The sequence below is a fragment of the Rousettus aegyptiacus genome, unplaced genomic scaffold (genome assembly GCF_014176215.1).
Source record: "Rousettus aegyptiacus isolate mRouAeg1 unplaced genomic scaffold, mRouAeg1.p scaffold_m13_p_7, whole genome shotgun sequence".
In the NCBI taxonomy this organism is placed as follows: domain Eukaryota; kingdom Metazoa; phylum Chordata; class Mammalia; order Chiroptera; family Pteropodidae; genus Rousettus; species Rousettus aegyptiacus.
Genome location: NW_023416310.1, coordinates 110,187,625 through 110,206,531, shown reverse-complemented (window position 1 = coordinate 110,206,531; position 18,907 = coordinate 110,187,625). Strand labels below are relative to the sequence as shown.

General features: G+C 39.3%; 2 pseudogenes; both read left to right on the top strand.

The window, feature by feature from the left end:
* The first annotated feature begins 1,903 nt into the window (after window positions 1-1,903).
* Window positions 1,904-2,022, top strand: LOC118605946 (annotated as a pseudogene).
* A 16,313-nt stretch (window positions 2,023-18,335) lies between these two features.
* Window positions 18,336-18,454, top strand: LOC118605656 (annotated as a pseudogene).
* The last annotated feature ends 453 nt before the right edge of the window (window positions 18,455-18,907 follow it).

Sequence of the window (18,907 nt, the reverse complement as noted above, 5' to 3'; positions counted from 1 at the left end):
TCTTTGATCCATTTTGTGTTAATTTTGATGCATGGTGATAGATAGCAGTCTAGTTTCATTCTTCTGCATGTGGCTTTTCAATTTTCCCAGCTACATTTTTGAAAGAGGCTTTCCTTTCTCCCCCTCAGAAGGGAACAGTATGTCTAGAGAGAGTGAGAGTGAAGTATTTTCCTTTTTTTTTGGCAAAGGTTACATTTAAATGAAGTTTGGGAGTTCTTATTTCCCTGGGTCAGATGGGCTCTGATAATGGCCCATGTATTAGGGACTGGTCGAACTCTTTCTCCTGAAGCCATGCCTTGGTAAGAAAAACAGAGTGCTCTTGGGTATTTCAAATATTTTTCTTTTGTTTTCTTGCCCTTGCTAGAGCAATGACTGAATTTTTCTCTGGAATTATCTGTTATATCCTGGTCAATACAGCAGGGTGGACTCAGATCAGCCATGGGGAGGGGCGCAGAAAACTCCCAGATGTTTTCAAGCTTGTCCCTGCCATTTCCTTGGAGAAAAAGCCAAATGGTATTTATTATACCATATTTTACTTTTATTAAATTTATTGGGGTGACATTATTTAATAAGATTATATAAGTTCCAAGTGTACAACTCAATAATACATAATTATGTATACTGCATTGTATGTTCACCATCCAAAGTCAAATTTTCTTTCATTGCCATATATTTGGTCCCCTTTACCCTGATCTAGCTCTCCCTCCTCCCTTCTTCACTCTAGTAACCACTAAAATGCGGTCTGTGTCTATGGGTATCTGTTTGTTTTTCTTGTGCATTTGCTGCTTTCAGTTTTATGTCTCACATCTGAGTGAAATCATATGGTTCTCAACTTTTACTGTCTGACTTATTTTGCTAAGTATGACAAGCTCAAGATCCATCCATGTTGTCATAAATGACAGTATTTTATTTTTATTTTTTTTGTGGCTGAGTAATATTCCGTTATTTATATATGTACCACAGCATCTTCAATCAACTATCAAAGGACACTAAGCTCATTTCCATGTCTTGATAATGGTCAATAATGCTGCTATGAACATTGGAGTGCATATGTCTATGGATAATTGTTTTCAAGTTTTGGGGAAGACTCCCAGAAGAAGGTATCCCACTGAAAAACAACTGGGTCAAACAACAAATTTTGTTTTAACATGTCATTTCATTGAAAAAATTATTTTGCTGAAGTTTACTACATTTCTACAATTTACATACTATTATCCACTGAGTATGTAGTTAAACTCTGCCAATACATACTAATTAATTGTGAATTTTATTAAATTTACCAACACATCTATTAAAAATGAATTGAGATGATTTTATTAAACACATTTTTACATATATTTAATTATATATTCACACAATTATATGCTAATTTTATTCAATATATTATTTATATATTACATTACATTGCATTACATTACATTACATTACATTACATTACATTACATTACATTACATTACATTACATTACATTACATTATATAATATAAAGTGACTAGTGAATATTTGGTCTTGTCTACAATGCCCATAGGGCCATTTGGTCCACAAGAGATCCTGATCATATGCCATTACCAGCAAGGCTACGGAGGCAAGAAAGGTTATTGTTGGTAATACAGCCACAATAGGATTACTCGACCAATGTCACATGAGATTTTTTTAAAAAATTTTTTTATGTTTTAACCTTGTAGACCAAGTGTTTGAATAAATGGCAAGAGCTCTTTGACGCCAGGGATGTTTCTAAATGTGGGTCTCACAGAGGAAGCCAGAGGAGCCAGGGGAGCCCCAGCACAGTCACAGTGCTGAGACCTGTCACAGGGGTTACCCTGCATCTGTTCTGAGTCCCAAGAAGACAGTGGGCAGGATAGTGGGAGAGTCTTGGCAGAGCAGAGTAGAAACCTTAAGCTGAGTCTACAGCCATGCTACCCTGAACAAGCCTGATCCCATCTGATCTTGGAAGCTAAGCAGGGTCAGGCCTGGTTAGTACTTGGATGGGAGACCACCTAGGAAGTCCAGATGTTGTAATCATAAAAAATAAAAAATAAAGGATTATAAGCTGACAAAGTCCTTGCAATCTGTGAGGTCAACCAAGGATTGCCTTGTCTAAAACAAGAAAAAAAAAAAAGAAACCTTAGCTGACCAACTATAGATCTAGTAATGTTTCAGTCCCTTGAAGGAGAGGCTCTTGTGTTGTTTTAATTTTCTTCTGTGAATAAAATAGGGTCTAATAAGTTTAAGTGAGTTCAATTACAGAGAAGCAAACTCGCTTTTCAACAGATGAGAGGGGTAAAATATAGGAAGTAAATCAAATAAAATCAGAATAAAAAATGCAAATTAAAGCCTGAATAATCTTAACACATACTGCTAAGCTTAAGATTTGCTTGTGCTATTTCCAAAATATAAAAGTTTTTTATTTTTTCACAAGTGAGTAGTTTTAGACATTGTTACATAATCTTTGAATTTCAGATTATATTGTCGACTGAAAAATTAATATTGACTAGTTGTTTTGTCTCTATAGGAATATTTACTTAGGAATAAGAAAGGGTTACAACCCAGAGCATGCAGACACAGCAAGCCCCGACACAATTCGAACTGTGTGCCAAAATGGGGTTATTTGTAGAGGGAAAAGAAAAATAGGGAAGGGGAAGTTGGAACCTTCAAGCTTTTCCGTAAATACCAAGTCTTCCTTCGGGGTTCTTGTGATCACGCAGAGCATCAGAATGCCCATAAGCCCTGGCTCCTCCCAATGATATTCGCAAATGATTACGTTTGCTCTAAGATCCAGATTGTCATCATCATTTTCCTCTTTTTATTAAGACTTTTCTCTGAAAGCATCATTGATATACTGTCAGGCCTCCCAACTTATCAGCCTTCTGTACTACGGTGTCAGGAAGACCTCTACATGTGAAATCTCTCTCATCGGAGGGAAAGTGTGGGGATCAGGAACAAGTCGTGTCCAGGCTCAACAGGCAACAGGTGCAGAGCTTAAAAACAAGAAGAATTCAAAACAGAATTAGAACAACATGGCAACCTAGTCTATATGGTGAATTTAAACCAGGAGCTCAAAACTGCAGATGAGAAGAAAGACCATTATTATCTTAGAATAAAATTCTTAGTAACAGATACAATAATCATAAAACTTTGCTCCTTTAATAGTAGCTTAGGAGATGCAAACAAGGGCAAATTCTTTACAAGGGAAAAGAAAAAATGAAATAAGAATTGACTCTAAGAAAAGAGTTGTACGGGCCTAATTCAGCTGTTTTAGCAATTAGTTTCCTTCAGGTCCCACCTACTTTAATTTTTGATAGCTTTAGTTTCAGGTCATCAGACAGTGCAGTTCTTGTCAGGATTTAATACCTTTTTTAGATGTGACACTTGCATCTAAATCTGCTCCCTGGAGTTAGCAGCACAGGCTGAATCACCAGTAGCTGGGAAGGGTCCTTCCAGAGAGGCTGGAGGCAATCTTCACTGAGGAGCCTTTTCCAGCAAACAAAATCTCCAGGTGGTAGAGTGTGAACATCAGGTTTTCCTATTCTTACAATGCCTTATGAAAATGTGATGACACCAGACTGTGATTAATTTCAATAGAAACAATTATTCTTTATAATGTTGAAGTACATCTCCCTTTATCAACTGTGGACCTAAAGAAGCAGGAGCCAGATGGTCAGTGCTTCCGGAATTATCTGGAAATTTAAAAGCTTACGAGGCCCAGAAAGAGCAGATCTGAGTTTCAAAAGGACTAACCACAGCTCTTTCATCCAACATACATGAAGAGTTTCTACAAATTGCCAATGAATCTTTGCAAGCCCATAAATATGTTCAACTCAACCTGAAGACCTAGGTGGTGGGCACAGTGCAGGTGTGGCAGAACTGGCTAAATAGCACAGACCAGTTGGCACATCTGACCTGTGATCACTGTAGAGCTCGAGAAAAGTTCCCCAAGTGGGAATACTATAGCCTAGCAGGCCTTCAGCCACTTAGATGAAAAAGCTTGCCTATGAGGGAAAGTTTCAGTCAATAAGAAAACGTATTTATATCATGAGAGGGGGGAAGCTGTATAAAGTCTGTTTGCCAACCCTCAAATGATCTGTTAGACCATGGTCTCCAACTCCTAGGCCACGAACAGGTACCAGTCAACGGCTTGTTAGAAACTGAGCTGCATCACAGGAAGTAAGAGGTGGCTAAGCAAGCTAAGCTTCATTTGTATTTTCTAGTGCTAGCACACCCCCTCAGCTTTACCTCAGATAGTCAGGCATTGTATTCTCATAGGAGTCCCAGTTTCTGGTGCCATAAAGGTTGGGGACTGCTGTGTTAGTCAGTTTAAAATGTCTAGGTGCCTTGTGTGCAGGCTTCTCTGGGTCATACCTTGGGAAGGTGGTACAGTTAAGGTAGCTCTCTGCAGCCTTGTTCATATGTGAACATCGGTATTGTTTCACAAGCGTAATCATATTGTCCATGAACCAATAGTTTAATGCCTGTCCAGTATAGAAGAGTGGAAATTTTAGTTCTGGTAAAAGTGAATTGTTATTTGATCCAAACCAGAGCTTTCTCCTCTTATCAAACCAACAATTGCTGGATATATGACATTGTTTTCTGACTTCTGAGGTCACTTCTTGGGCATCTCTGGCCAGTTTTCTAAGCTATCAGTAGGGGAAATACCTCTCTGGACCATAACAGTGGTTTTAAAGCTGCTGATGCCTTTAAAGACAGCGTTCTTAGCAGAAATGTCAACAAGATCATTTCCTTTAGCATCCAAGGAGTCAAGTTTAGAATGTCCTGGAATCTTAAGAATATTTAAAGCATCACACGAAAGTGAAGCATCTAGTAATTTCTGAACTCATAGACCATGTTTAATTTTATCTCCATTGGAAAGAAACCATGTTGCTTCCATAACATCCCAAAGTCATGAGCTACGAAAGACCTATCCACTGTCAGTATGAATGTGGACAGCTTCACCCTTGGCTAAAATGTCAGCCCAAGAGAAAGCATATAATTCAGTCTGCTGTGCTAGAGTGGCCAAAGGCAAGTGTGTTGCCTCAGTGACTTTAAAAGTGGTTACAATGACATAGCCAGTGCAGTACTGAGCCATCCTTGAACCATGAGAAATCAGCTTTATCCTGAGGAATCTCTTGTAAATCATCACAAGGTGTTAGGAGGTAATTCTTGTGCCAAGCAGCCATGAGGATCTTTGTCAGTTTCAGAGAAGAGTAGGGGGTTAAGGTTGTTACAATTTGTAAGAGTTATGTGAGATGCGGTTAACAGAAGCATGTCATAAGAGGTGAGGTGGCTGACTGACAATGCTGTGTATGATGAGAATCCAGGAGGGCTTCTACTACGTGGTACACAGATGGTTAGAGGGGACCACACAACCATCTGCTCTACGGTCTAGACCAAGATGGCAGTGGTAGTAGTGGATCTAAGGCAAAGGGGTACCACATACCACAGGTCTAGATGCTGACTACAGTGTCCTAGGGGGTCAATGTCGATCCCCATGTTCTGAGTGAGTGCTCAAGGGCATCCCCTTCCTTTTCATGCACAAAAAGGAAGAAGAAAATCAGAATTGGTGTGCCCAAGACAGGTGGCTTTATTACATACTTCTTTAAGAATTTTATATGCTATGTCATCCTGTTCTCATAAAATTGTGTCAGGACTCTCATTATTTAGTAATACATATAGAGGATTTGCCATAAGAGATATATTTGGGATCCAATTTCAGCAGTAGGTGACTAGCCCAAGAACTTAGGACTTAGGCCCCCATGAAGCCCATGTGGATCCAGGTATAGTCCTTGTTCCAACATGATTTTCCTGATATTGAACCTGAGTGTGGACACATCATTTTCCTTCCCAGGTGAAAGCAAAAAAGTATTGGCTACTTTCATCACCTGAGACACCGAAGAATGCAGTGCATGAATCAGTTTCTGTAAGGAATATTCTTCTAGTGGGGATGGATGCTGGCAGTGTATGAGGGTAGGAGCAGCAGGGTGTCAGGGACAACAAGGTGGATTGTTGTCGAAGGTCCTGGACGAACCTCCACCCTCATCCCTTTGGCTTCCTCATAAGTAAAATAGGAGTGACACAGGGACTAGTGCAAGAAATGATAAAGCCTTGAGGTATGTAATCTTCTATTATGGGTTTTAAACCTTGAAGGACCTCTTTACTTAGAGGATTTGATGAATTCTGGAAGAAGTGTAAAGGATCAAGTAGAATCTTAATAAGAGGTGCAATGTGAATTCTGCCAATATCAACTGGAGAATTTGCTCATACAGAAGATGACAGTTGGTCCAATAAGGACAATGGATCAGTGCTCTCAGATTCAGCTCCAGTACTGTTAAAAACAGAACACAATTAAAGATGTTGAAAGGCCATTTAATACACCTAATTTTCCATTCTGATAGTTACTATCAAACTCTAATTTTATTTCTTCCTTTCGGAAAGCAGACATTCCAGTATGACATTCTGTAGGAAGTCTCAGCCTTGTAAATAAGGAGGAACAGAGTATCCAAAGGGAAAAAATGTGTATCTTAAGAAGCCTGAGCAAAAAGGCTTAGGTTCAGAGACTAAACCTGTTGAGTGTATCTGACATCCCCGCCATTTGAACTGTGTTATTACTCTGAGGCAAAAGAGAGTTTGGACTATGGAATTGAGTACCAAGAGTGCAGCCCCACTGTCAGTGAGTAGAGTAAAATCTTCCTAAGCATCTGAGAAATATCTCCAAGCAGATGAGGAGAAGGTGGGAAAAATTTCTTAGGTTTTTGGCATTCCATCACTGGGGAGAAGAGGACCTTGAAAAGGCTGCTTAGAAGGCTGAGAGTGTCTGAAATGCTCACACTCAAAGCAATCCCATTTCCATTGTCCTTACTCTTTGCAATAATGACAAGAGTTTGGAGTTTTAAGTTTTGCATAAGACATTTCATTTGCCAAGGCTAAACATTAAAGATCTTGGCAACCTTCTTGGTGGCTCATCTAAAGGAAGGGCAAGCTGATTGTCCAAATTAACCAAATCTTGGGTGGCCATAGTTTCCCATTCCATCCTGGTTCTCTTAACTAGGAGGAAAAGCTCTCTGTTAAGCCAATTAACAAACAAAAAATTAAAAATTACTCAAGTGAAAAGGTTTTTCAGATTTTCAGCTGTAAAATATCTAGGACAATTTCATTTTTGTTTTTTACATCAGAGGTGACTAGAAAAATGAAAAGGATGAGACCTCTGTATCACACCAAATCTTCGTCCATCTCTACTCCCCTCCCAGTGGCTCACAGACTGGATCTTGTGCCCTTTGTGTTGAGGTGACCAGTTATTTGCTCTCCTGACTCCTTGAAAAAAGAGGAAAAAAAATTTCACCACTGATTTAGCCATATGACACTCATCTCATCACCTTTATCTGAGTCTGAAGCTGCTGTTTCTAGAAGTGCCATTTCGTTGTGCTTTCTATCAGTTAGTGCAGGAGAATGCTTGAAAAGCTTATGTATAAAACTGTTATTAGATTTATGGTCTTTTGAAAATGTCCTTCCTTCAAGTTGGAGTGCACCAGGCACCCCTATGGCTGTGAGAGCTCTCCACAGTCTGAGGTCTGGCAGTGTGCAGGTCTTCAAGTTCATCTCCCCCACCCAGTACCTCTTTTTTGGTGAAGTGTCTGTGAGGTCTGGTAGGTGTGCATTCTGCAGTGTATTGCTTTAAAATGTTCTTGCCTTTGGTTTGCTCCTTTTTGGGGGCTGATCGGGAGAAAAAGGTGCCAACGATGCAACTATTTTGATGCTGAAAATTGACAAGTGTTTTTTTTAAATAAAAAACAGGTTTCTTCAAAAAAAGTTGCTTGAGTGGAGTCAACCTCTGAAACAATACCAGAATTTTCCTTAAAAAAGACCTGTAGTTTATTTTAATAGTCATGTAGTTCATCAGACTGTTGTGAGCAAGTCTGAATTTTGCTACAATCAACAGGCTTTAGGAAAACCTTAAGAATTGTTTGGTGTAGTTTTGGAGCAAGTTCTCCTGCTTCTTCCCCCAAATTAGAGGTTTGATCTTCAAGTTTCTTTGGGATGCTCCCATCTGGTAGCTCTCATCCAGTGTCAAGCTTGTCTTCACCAACTAACATGTGAATTTTAAAAAGCCCAGGCTTATAGATCTGAACAATATATCAAATTCCTCAGCCAAATTGGAGGGTCCTCATTGACCTTAGGGAATTCCTTTATAATGGTTCAAAACTCAGCTTTAGTCCAGAGCACATAGAAAACGTGGGGTCTGTTAGGATTCCCAGATGGTTTAATCTTAAATGGATAAGGTTAGAGCAAGAAAAAGGAGAGGATTCAAGGAAAAATGTCATCAGAGGCAGAACCAAAGGTAAGGAAGACAGAAGCAGAGGAAAGATGGCCTCAAATGTGGAGGTTGAAGCAGAGGAGTTGGGGAAGAAGCACTTGTGCAAGCTAGAGGAGATCCTGAGGCCAAATCTCCAAAAAAGAATAGGGAGGGCCCAAATATGGATCCTGAGATGAGGAATAGAAGGTGAAGGGCAAGAAAGCCCTTTAGAGGAAGAATACATCTTCCTCTAAATCAGAGGCCATTATCTTCTTTTTCTAAATTTCCAGTAAACTCTGTTAATGTTAAGACTTTATTTGACAAAGTTAACTGAAGATTTTCAGTATTGTTTGGAAGCCTCAAAATAACATTTAAAGTAAGCATTCGACTCAGTTTAACAAATTTTAGCATTATCGTTGTTAAATTCAGATTTAAAGAAACTAAGTTTGAGAATCTCAAAGCTTTCCAGAATGGCCAGTGAATTTCTGAATTACTTCTAGTCAGATCTGTCCATTTAGTTCAATATGCACATGAAAATTGCCCATGACTTTTAACTATGTACTTGACCAAGGTGGGGGAGGGATGGTCTTAAAATATTCAGATAGCTGATGTCCCATTTTTCAGAGACTTTTCTCTAGGACAAAGGCCCAAGACAATGTACAGCACTCAAACAACCTGCAGGTTGGACATCAGCCAGCCTCAATCTAGAACAGTCTGATCACAGAGGACCAGGTCAAAGACTAAGAGCCAGTTCTAGGAAATAGCTGACTTGAGAAGTTCAGTAAGAGTTTGAGCTGGGTTTCACTATTTTCTTCAAGATGGCACGGTCTAACACTGGGGCAAAGTGACTAATTTTAGTAGAAATAACCTCTGTCCCCAAAGAGATCTTTAGGTAAAAACCAGTTTTGTCTCAAAGAACAACCTATGTTTCTGAAAAAATCAGGTGAACATGCAAAATTGAGTACTCACAGACAACAAACAATCAAGTCCTTTTTACCACATGCATACACACACACACACACACACACACACACACACACAACCCACTTCTAAACAATCCCGAATAAAGCCCAGAGAGCTTTAAAATGAAAAATCTGAAGCTTGATTCAGAAGAAGACTCTCCCTAAGCTTTCCAATCAGAGAGGAAGCAGCCAAGCCATGTGGCTCCATGTGGGGTGCCAGCACCTGGTCATTCGCCTGTCCTGAAGCTACCAAGGTTGTTCTCTGGAACCCTGGTTGAGCCGCAAAAATGTTAACTGAAAAATAGTGTGAACTAGGTGTTTCGTCACCAAAAAGTATTTATTGGGGAAAAAGAGAGTTGCAACCCAGCACATGAAGGCAGAGCTAGCCCTATGCACACTCTGTCCTTTGTGCCAAGATAGGGGAAAAGGAAGGACAGGGGAAGGGAAGTTGGAACCAAAAAGTTTTGTTATAAACATGGAGTCTTCCTGCAGGGTTCTTGCAGTCGCACAGAGCACAAGAACTTTCATAAGTCCTGGCTCCTCCCATAGACCCTCCCATCTGATTTTATTTGCTTCAAGTTCCACTTCATCTTTATAAATATTATCATAGGAAAATCTAGACAAGTAATCTCAAAGTATTTAATTACAAAGATAATTTTTATTATTTAAGAAGCTGTATAAATATTAGATATAATTTTATTTGACCTAGTTTTTCACATTTTTCTAAACCTACATGTGGGATGCTAAACATGATTTTTACATGAGCAGCCGTTTTTCTTAAGCATATCACAGTGGGTTGGCATTATGAATAATTCCTCTCCCAAGTTAACAAGTGATTAGGAGAAATTCCGATAATATGCTTGTTAGAGCCATGAGCATCAGTTATCACAGAAAACACTTTCAGTTCTAAAAAAAGCAAGTTTGTTTGTCTTTGAAGCCTCCTTCCAACATGAGCGGGTTGTCCACTTTCTTTTGCAGTCCTGTCCTTTTGGATCGCGTCTCCACCAGTGAATGTCTTCAAGGCTGGGAAGTCAGAGACAGTTGCTGGAAATAAAACATCTCACTCCCTCTCATCATTTTTTGCACAGAGGTAATCATGTGTATACAGCTTAAATGGTACGGAAGCTGGAGTACATGGGTGGTCACATGGATGTTCATTAAGCACTCTCTTTGGATCATATGTTGCATGTAAAATAAATGCACTAAGTAAACAGAGTTACTATTAGTGAAAAAATGGTTTTGTATCTAGTTAAAGTGAGGGGTGTAATAAAGCCAGGTGTTTCTTTTGTTCGATTTTGTTCCTTTGTACAGGTTCAGAATGATTTTTCTCCAAGTGGGAGTTACAATGTCCAAAAGTATAAATGAAAAGATGAATATGATTACACAGAAAGTGTCAAGAGGCAGAAATATTACAAGTAACCACTTTTAGAGGAAGCCTTCTACAAGTTCTCATGGTCCACTGTGAGTAAAACATAGTTTTGTAACAAACTGCAAATGAGAAAATTGACATGCTAAGATTAAACAAATTGTCCAATGTAATTGTATTAGATAGTGGTACAGAACGAATTGATCCCTGGCACATTAACCTCCAACCTAATCTGGATAGATCATAGGTGGATAGTTTCATTGATTGCCAACTTTCGCTAAGTGATGCCATCATGATCCAATCAGACAGCTTTATACTACCAACCTATAGCTCTTTGAATTTGCTACTTCATAGCCTAGATGAGTCATTGGAATTCCCAGCATAGATGATTGGGCACAACAGAGCCTCTTGGATACTGACACTGTCCAGACCATCTGACCAGCTATGGTGAAGATATTATGTCATGAGCTTGAACATCTCAGATGAAGAATGAGGGTGAAAGACATACATGGCTACCCAGTCTTTCCACTGGAGCTGCTGACTGCTCTCCAGTCTGAAAATCCTTGAGACCACAGTACATATTTTAAACCCAGCACATCCCCAGCACATAGCTCAGAGAATATGGTGTTCCATATCTTTTTCTTGTTTGTCTTTGTTAGTGAGAGAGAAATCTCCCACACTACCCTTCTTTAGCTCTTCTACTGAACTAATTATAAAATAATAAACTTGATACAAGACTAGATTAACAGGAGGAAAAAAATTTAATGGATGTGCATGAGAGAATCACAATATGATGTTCATATCATCAAACGAGGCTCAAAAAGTAATCAAACAAGGCACCTTTTTATACTTTTTAGATGAAAAAACAATAAATTTGTGAGAAATTGACAGGACAAAGAAAGCTGGTGCCCATCACGAAGGAACCTAAGCAGGTTTGGGTTTAGGAAAGGTGTTACAAGGTTTGTTTACACATGTGTTTTTGACTCTGAGTTTTATAAATCTCGTGATGAGGTGTGCCTCAGTCCATCAGGGGCAGAAAGGGCACCTGCAATGGAGATTACTTTCCTCCATTCAGGTAACAAAGGAGTCCGAAGGTTCTTTCTGCTCTTGCTGCTTCTCAGGTGATTTTGATTATAAATAAATCACTGTGTCATCATGGGGTATCCTGGGTCCCCTGCCTGGGCCCCTTAAACACCAAAGCTCTTCAGAGTTCTTTAATATGCCTTTAGATTTTAAAATAGGGTTAAACTAAGCCAGAAATCTAATGAATTTTGGATTTACATACAATTTTTAATCCAACAGTCCAACGGGTGGTTGTTTTTCAATTCACAGTATTAATGCAGCTAGGGCACCAACAACCACAGTCAATGGTGCCATCAGTGAGAGCCACTAAGGGCTTTGTTCACTTAAGAAGACTCTGAACCCCAGATATTAAGCTTCCAAAAGACTGATTTCTAAGCCACGAGAGGAGAAAGGCTGAAAAGTACCTGCTCGCTCATGTAGAGCTCCAGTAGGTACTCCAGTTTCAGGACTTATTATTCCAAATTCCATTCTCAATGCAATAATCTAAGCATGGCTACTTTATGCCATGACTTCATATTTAGATCTACTTGAGGATAAATTTAGTTTATGCTAGTGGATTGAATATAACACTATATACTATTGTGATTGTTATCCGCTAGTCCAAAATGCATCATACTTTGTAATCAATATTTATACTCAATGAAAAACAATTCCCTCTGAGCCTTTACATTCACATTTTAGAATATAGTGTACACTTCCACAGGAGTTTTTCCAAGGTTTTCATCACATCCTTATTTCGGAGACTATAGATCATAAGATTGAGCATGGGGGTCAGAATGGTGTATAAGACAGACACTACTTTATCTTGGCCTGAAATATGGGAAGAAATTGGCCACATATACATAAAAATGATGGCACCATAATATAAGCTGACCACTGTCAGGTGAGACAAACTGGTAGAGAATGCTTTTTTTCCTGGCCTTCAGCAGAAGCCATTTGGTTGATGGTGACCAGGATGAGTGTGAGGAAGCAAGGGTGACTGAGAATGGAATAAGAAGCAGAATAGTGATACTGAGCAAAACCCCAGTCTCATAGGTTGAAGTGTCATCACAGGAGAGACACAAAACACTAGGAAGCTCACAGCAGAAATGACAGATTTCTCTGGGTTCACAGAAGGGGAATCTCATAGTGTAGACAGTGTGTATCAATACATTCAAAGTACCACTTGGTCAATGAGCTAATGGCCATCTGCCTACAGAGAGTCCAGTTCATCAGGAGTGGATAGTACAGAGGTCTGCAGATGGCAATGTATCGGTCATAAGACATGAGGCCCAAGAGAATGCACTCAGTCCCAAGAGAATGCACTCAGTCCCACCCAGGGCTAATCCCAGGAAGATCTGCATGCCACAGCCAGAGATGGAGACATCAAACACTAGAGACTAGTAATGTGGGTTCTGTGCAGGTTGGTAGACTCTAATTCTCCTAATTTGACTTGTTTCAGATATTTTTCCACTTTAGAAACCTACATCTTTCTACATATAATGAGTATTTCACACATAGTTTCCTCATGAACATTGTCATTCCTTCTTTGGACCATTCACCCAACATTCAAGAACAAATAAGGGTATGGAGAATACTCATGTAGTTACTTAATTCTGATAATGAAGAAATTATGCATATGACTTCAGTGGTAAATATTTACTTGAAAAATCCTCTACTGAGAGAAAGATAAATACCACATGATTTCACTTATCTGCAGAATCTAAGGACCAAAAAGAACAAACTAATCAAAAACAGACTCATGTAGTAGACAGTTTGGTGACAGACAGAAGGGACAGGGGTTGGGGGCAGAGAGAATGGGGTGAGGGTTAAAGAAGTACAAATTAGTAGTTGATAGATGGTCATGGGGATGGAAAGCAGGGCATAGGAAATGCAGTTAGCATTAATGTATTGGCTAGGCAGAGAGCCAGAGGAGAGAAAGAGCAATTAGAGGGATTGTTTTATAAACTATATAAATAGTTAACCAATGTAATATATACTTGAAACTAATAAAATGAAATTTTTAAAGTACTCTACTGAATGTAGTCTCACATGACAATGTGCACCTTCACCTCAAGGCAAAGTGTTCAAATGTTCGAAGGCACAACTGCTAAGCCCCAAGTTCTTTAGCCTCACAAGAACACTCCTTCAAATAATGATCTCAGTCCTTCTCTTGAAAAATATTATAGAGGTGAAGGGGTCCCGACCCCGCACTGAGCTCCTCAGCCTAGGATTCCAGTGCCAGGAAGAAAAGTCCCCACAACTTCTGGCTGTGAAAACCAGTGGAGATTGTGGCTAAGTGAAACAGAGGCCTGCTAGAGTCAGAAATATTCCTCTTAAGGGGCCCACGCCAGACTTACCACTGATGGACTCTCTCACTCTGAGCTCCAGCTCTGGGGCAGCAGCTCAAAACACACCAGGGACACATAGGGAGATGCTGAGTTGTCTGGCTTCAGGGAGAGGGCTGAAGGGGCAGCTTTCTTCCAGACAGAAGTGCTGGCAGAGGCTATTGTTCCTTGGTCGAGCCGTTCCCCATCCAGGTGCAGATGCGGTGGGTGCCACATTTTTGTCTCTATCGACCTGGCTAACAATGATCATTTTACCCTGGTGATTTCCTGAGACCCTGTCCTTCCCAACAAGCAGGCCCACCCAAGCCGCTTCCAGTGGATTTTCCATACAAATGACCTGTCTTTGCTCATGCTGCCAACTTTTCTAAAATCTTTGAAAGGTTCACAAAACCCAACAAGCAGCATCTGGCCATGGCATGCCCCATATCTCTTGTCAAGCAGCCACAAGTCCAGCAGTAGTGGCAGCCAGCCTCGGTTTGTGGGTTGGCCTCTTGAGGCACTTCCAAGGCCAGCCTGGGTGGCAGCCATCTGTGGATTGTCTGATGTCTCATACCAGGTAACTCCAGGCAGAGCATAGGCTTGCAGCTGAATTTGGCCTGTGACAGAGCTCCTCCCAGGAGACCCCAGCCTACACACTCAGTGGCTGGCTTTGATCTAAGCCAGAGCACTACTCAGGGTCACATTTTAGGGTGACAAATGCGAAGTTCAGACAAAAAAGACACTAAAGCCCTGCTAAAGTGAATCCTGCTCTGTATGGTCAGCCCAAGAGCACAATGGCTCTTGCATTGGTCTTGGCCTGTCAGCACAAATGATCGGCACAAGGGCAAGTAAACAGCAACAAAGGCTCAATTATAATAAGAGGATACATGCAATATAATATTGTCTGTCAACTGTAAGTGAGTTATAAATTACATATACAAACAAATAAAGATGTTGCCAACTATTTAAAATTAAGGAAAATACTTAATTTTTTATGTAAAATTCTTTTTTATGTAAAAATTTTTTATGTAAAATGATTTATTAAGATTTTCCAAATTAACATCATTTGATGCAATGTACTTCTAGTTGTAGACAAACTTTAACCCTTAAGGCAAGTGAGATTCATATAATTTCTACTGACACTCTTTATTTTGAATTTAGAGCAAGTGCGTGCTTTAACCTATATAGAGTATAACAGCATACCTACGACTCTCCATTCTGTCAGCTCAAACTGACATTCAAACTAAGATAAATATGAATATGTTAAATAACAAACACAATTAAATGTAGTACAATTAAATAAATTAAATTCCAATGGTTTGAAATAAAAAGTGAAAAGGTGAAAATTAAATAAAATTTAGAAATAAAGCTGACTATATCTTCTGACTGATATTGTAATAATGCAATTAAAATGATTATTTGGTAGCTTTTCTAGATACAGCCAAGTTAGGAAGATGCTTTTCCCCATGTAACAAAATTACATTATCTGTAAGGTATTAGAAGTAGCGGAAGATTTCCTAACACCAGTCATATATCTCTAAAAGTTAAGCATTGCAGTGTACCTTAGTCATGAATTTGAAATATGGGCAGAAATATATATTTGATAGCTACTTACCTTTCTGGTGATTAATGATCTGTTTACAAAGACTAGGAAAATAAAGAAATGCAATCTTGGCTCCCTTTCCTCGATCATGAATAAAATGTTTAAGCTAAATAAATAGAAAGATCATTGAATATGAAATATTTTCCTCGTGCACTTGCTTGCATACAGCACCAGGAAATAAATATTAAACAAAGTAATTTAAATCCAAGGATGTTGTAAACATGGAGATTTGCTCCCCTTTGGCCATTTCATCATCTTGAATGATCTCCAGTGGGGTTTTTATCATAGAAGAAAGATTTATGTGAAGGTGTGCATAATTGGAGACAACTGCAAAATGATGTTAAGGCCCTCAACACCCTCTAGATCTCAAAGGAAAGGAGAAGAATGACACGAGTTTAATATAATTCGGGTAAAGCATGAGAAAATGGAATATGTTTACAATTATCAACAGAGTGATTTTAAAGCTTTTGTGAGAAACGTGGGACTAAACAGCCTTTAATAAGATTTGACAAGTGTTCAATTTTATTATGTAATTCAGTTGATAGAGTTGTATATAAAAGTTATTAAAAGTCATTTAGTTGGATCATTTTAAAGACTGACAAAAAGTCCCCAAAGACAATTTGAGATGTTGTTTTGACTCAGATTCACTCAGAATGAGATCTTCAATTAATGTAAAAAACAATAATTGAAGAAATAATTTAAAAATATACCTATGATTTTTCATATTAACATCAATAAAATTCAGTTCTAAGAATAGGTAAATATTATAGGAATATTTGTTCACCTAAAGGAAACATTTAATACAGACAATTATATAGATAATTATAGAGATATATTTAAAACTGAGTGGGATAGTAAAGCCACATCGGAAACATGGCAGGGTGAGATATATCCTAGATATCTCCCCTTGAATTAACAATAATCTGGACATCTAAAACTCAACAAAAAAAAAACCCAACCTGCACACCAGCACATCTGAGAGAGGGATCTGCAATAAGAATTACCAAGAGTAAGAACCCCAGGAGTTGTGCAGTAAACTGGGAGAAACAAAGAAGCTGCCTCTCACAGCCAGAGCTCCCTGAGGAGGTGGGGGAAGAGAAATCTGTGGCAGGATCCCTGAACAGCCCTACCTAAAAGATCCGTGAGGTCCAAGCAGTAGAGCGCAGAGATCATGGCAGAAAGCAACAGCTGATTATTACCAGCCACAGTTACAAAATACGAGGCTGAACTACAACCCCAACCCATTAACCAAGAAGGCAGCAAACCCCGACCCCATATCCTCCAAGACTGAAAAGTGTGGAGCCACAGAGGAATTTGACCAAATGCTACCGACACTATCGCTAACACTGAGAGGGACTGAGACTGAGGGTAGCAAGCATGATTGAATGTTTCTAGAAATAAATAAAAAAAAAAAAACATTATTAAGACTCAAAGCAGGAATCCAAGAAGGCTTAGATGCCACCTACTGGAAACCAAAAGACTAACACCTTTATATAATAAATCTTTCCGGGGGGCGGGGAGGGGGGAGTAAAATACACTTCTGATCTTTGGAAACATGGCAGAGTGAGAGACGTCCCCATATCTCTTCTCTTGAAACAACAATAAGCTGAACATCTAAAACTTAACAAAAAACACCCAAACTGCACACCAGTATGTCTGAGTGTGGGATCTATGCATAAGAGCTACCACAAGTCAGAACCTTGGGTGTCAGACAGTGGATTGAGAGAAATAAAGAAGCTGTCTCTTGTAGCATCTGGAGCTCCCTGCAGGAGGATGGGGAGGGAAGAAGAAGTGGCGAGTTCCTGCAGTGAGTTTCCTGAACATTCTTCCCTGGGATAGCTATGAGCTCCCTGTGGCCAGCTGGCTGCAGGGCCCAGTCATCAGGGCAGAAAGCAGAGAAGTGGGATGGGACCCCAGACGAACAACAGCTGATTTTTGCCAGCCACGGTTGCAAAACTGAGGCTGAGCTGCAGCCCCCAACACTCAACACAGAAAGCCCCTGACCCCATACCCTTCAAGACCAGTCACAGCAGAGCCCCAGGTGAATCTGAGCAAACACTGCTGAGATGTTGCTGACACTGACAGGGACTGAAACTGAGGGTAGCAAGCGTGATTAAATATTCACAAGAAAATTTCAAAAGCGTTATTAAGACTTTATATAAAGCAGGGATCCAAGAGGCTTAGAAGCCACCTACAGGAAATCAAAAGAAAAGTGCCTTCTTTGCAACAGACTCAAGAGACACCTTTATATAATAAATCTTCTTTCTGGAAAAACAGCAGAATACACTTCCATTAATGCCCAGGTGAAGAAATAGTCCATTAAACATTATGAACAACCAACATGACAAGGCATCTCAGAAAGAAAGAGAAGAATCACCAGAAAATTAGCTTACAGACATAGAAATACTCAACTTAAATGACAGGGAATTCAGGATGGTACTTCTGAAAAAACTCAATGAGATCCAAAACAACTTAAATCAACAATTTCAGGAACTGCAAAAACAACTAGATGAGCAGAATGAGTTCTTGAGCAAAGAATTTAAACACTCAAAAGGAACCAAATAGAACTTCTGGAGATGAAGAACATACTGCAAGAGTTGGAAAATTAAATAGCAAGCTTGGGAAATAGAGTCAATCAAATAGATGAAAGGATCAGTGATGTGGAAGACAGAAACCTAGAAAAAAAATCAGAAGGAAGAAGAGAAAAACTGAAGAATTAAAAATAATGAGAGTCTAAAGCCATGCTATCCTTAACAAGCCCAATCCTGTCTGATCTCGGAAGCTAAGCAGGGTCAGGCCTGCTTAGTACTTGGAGGGGCAACCACCTAGGAAGACCAGGTGCTGTAGGCATAAAAAAATTTTTAAAAAATAAGAGATTGTAAGCTGACAAGTTCCTTGCAATCTGTGAGGTAAACCAAGGGTTGCCTTGCCTAAAACACACACACACACACAAATAATAATAATAATGAAAGAGAAATTCAAGAACTAGCTGACACCATCAGAAGAGAAAATATAAGAATAATGGGCATTATCAAATGTGAAGAAAAGGAGTAGGGATGAGAAAGCATTTTCAGACAAATAGTTGATGAGAATTTCCCAAATCTAAGGAATGAGCTGGAGGGTGGAATTCAAGAAGTCAACAGAACACTCAATTATCTCAAACCAAAGAGGACTTCTACAACACATTGTATTAAAATGATCAAAAATCAACGACAAAGACAAAATTCTCAAGGCAGCCAGGGAGAAGAAAACGGTAAATTATAAAGGTAAACCCATTAGATTATCCTTGGACTTCTCAGCAAA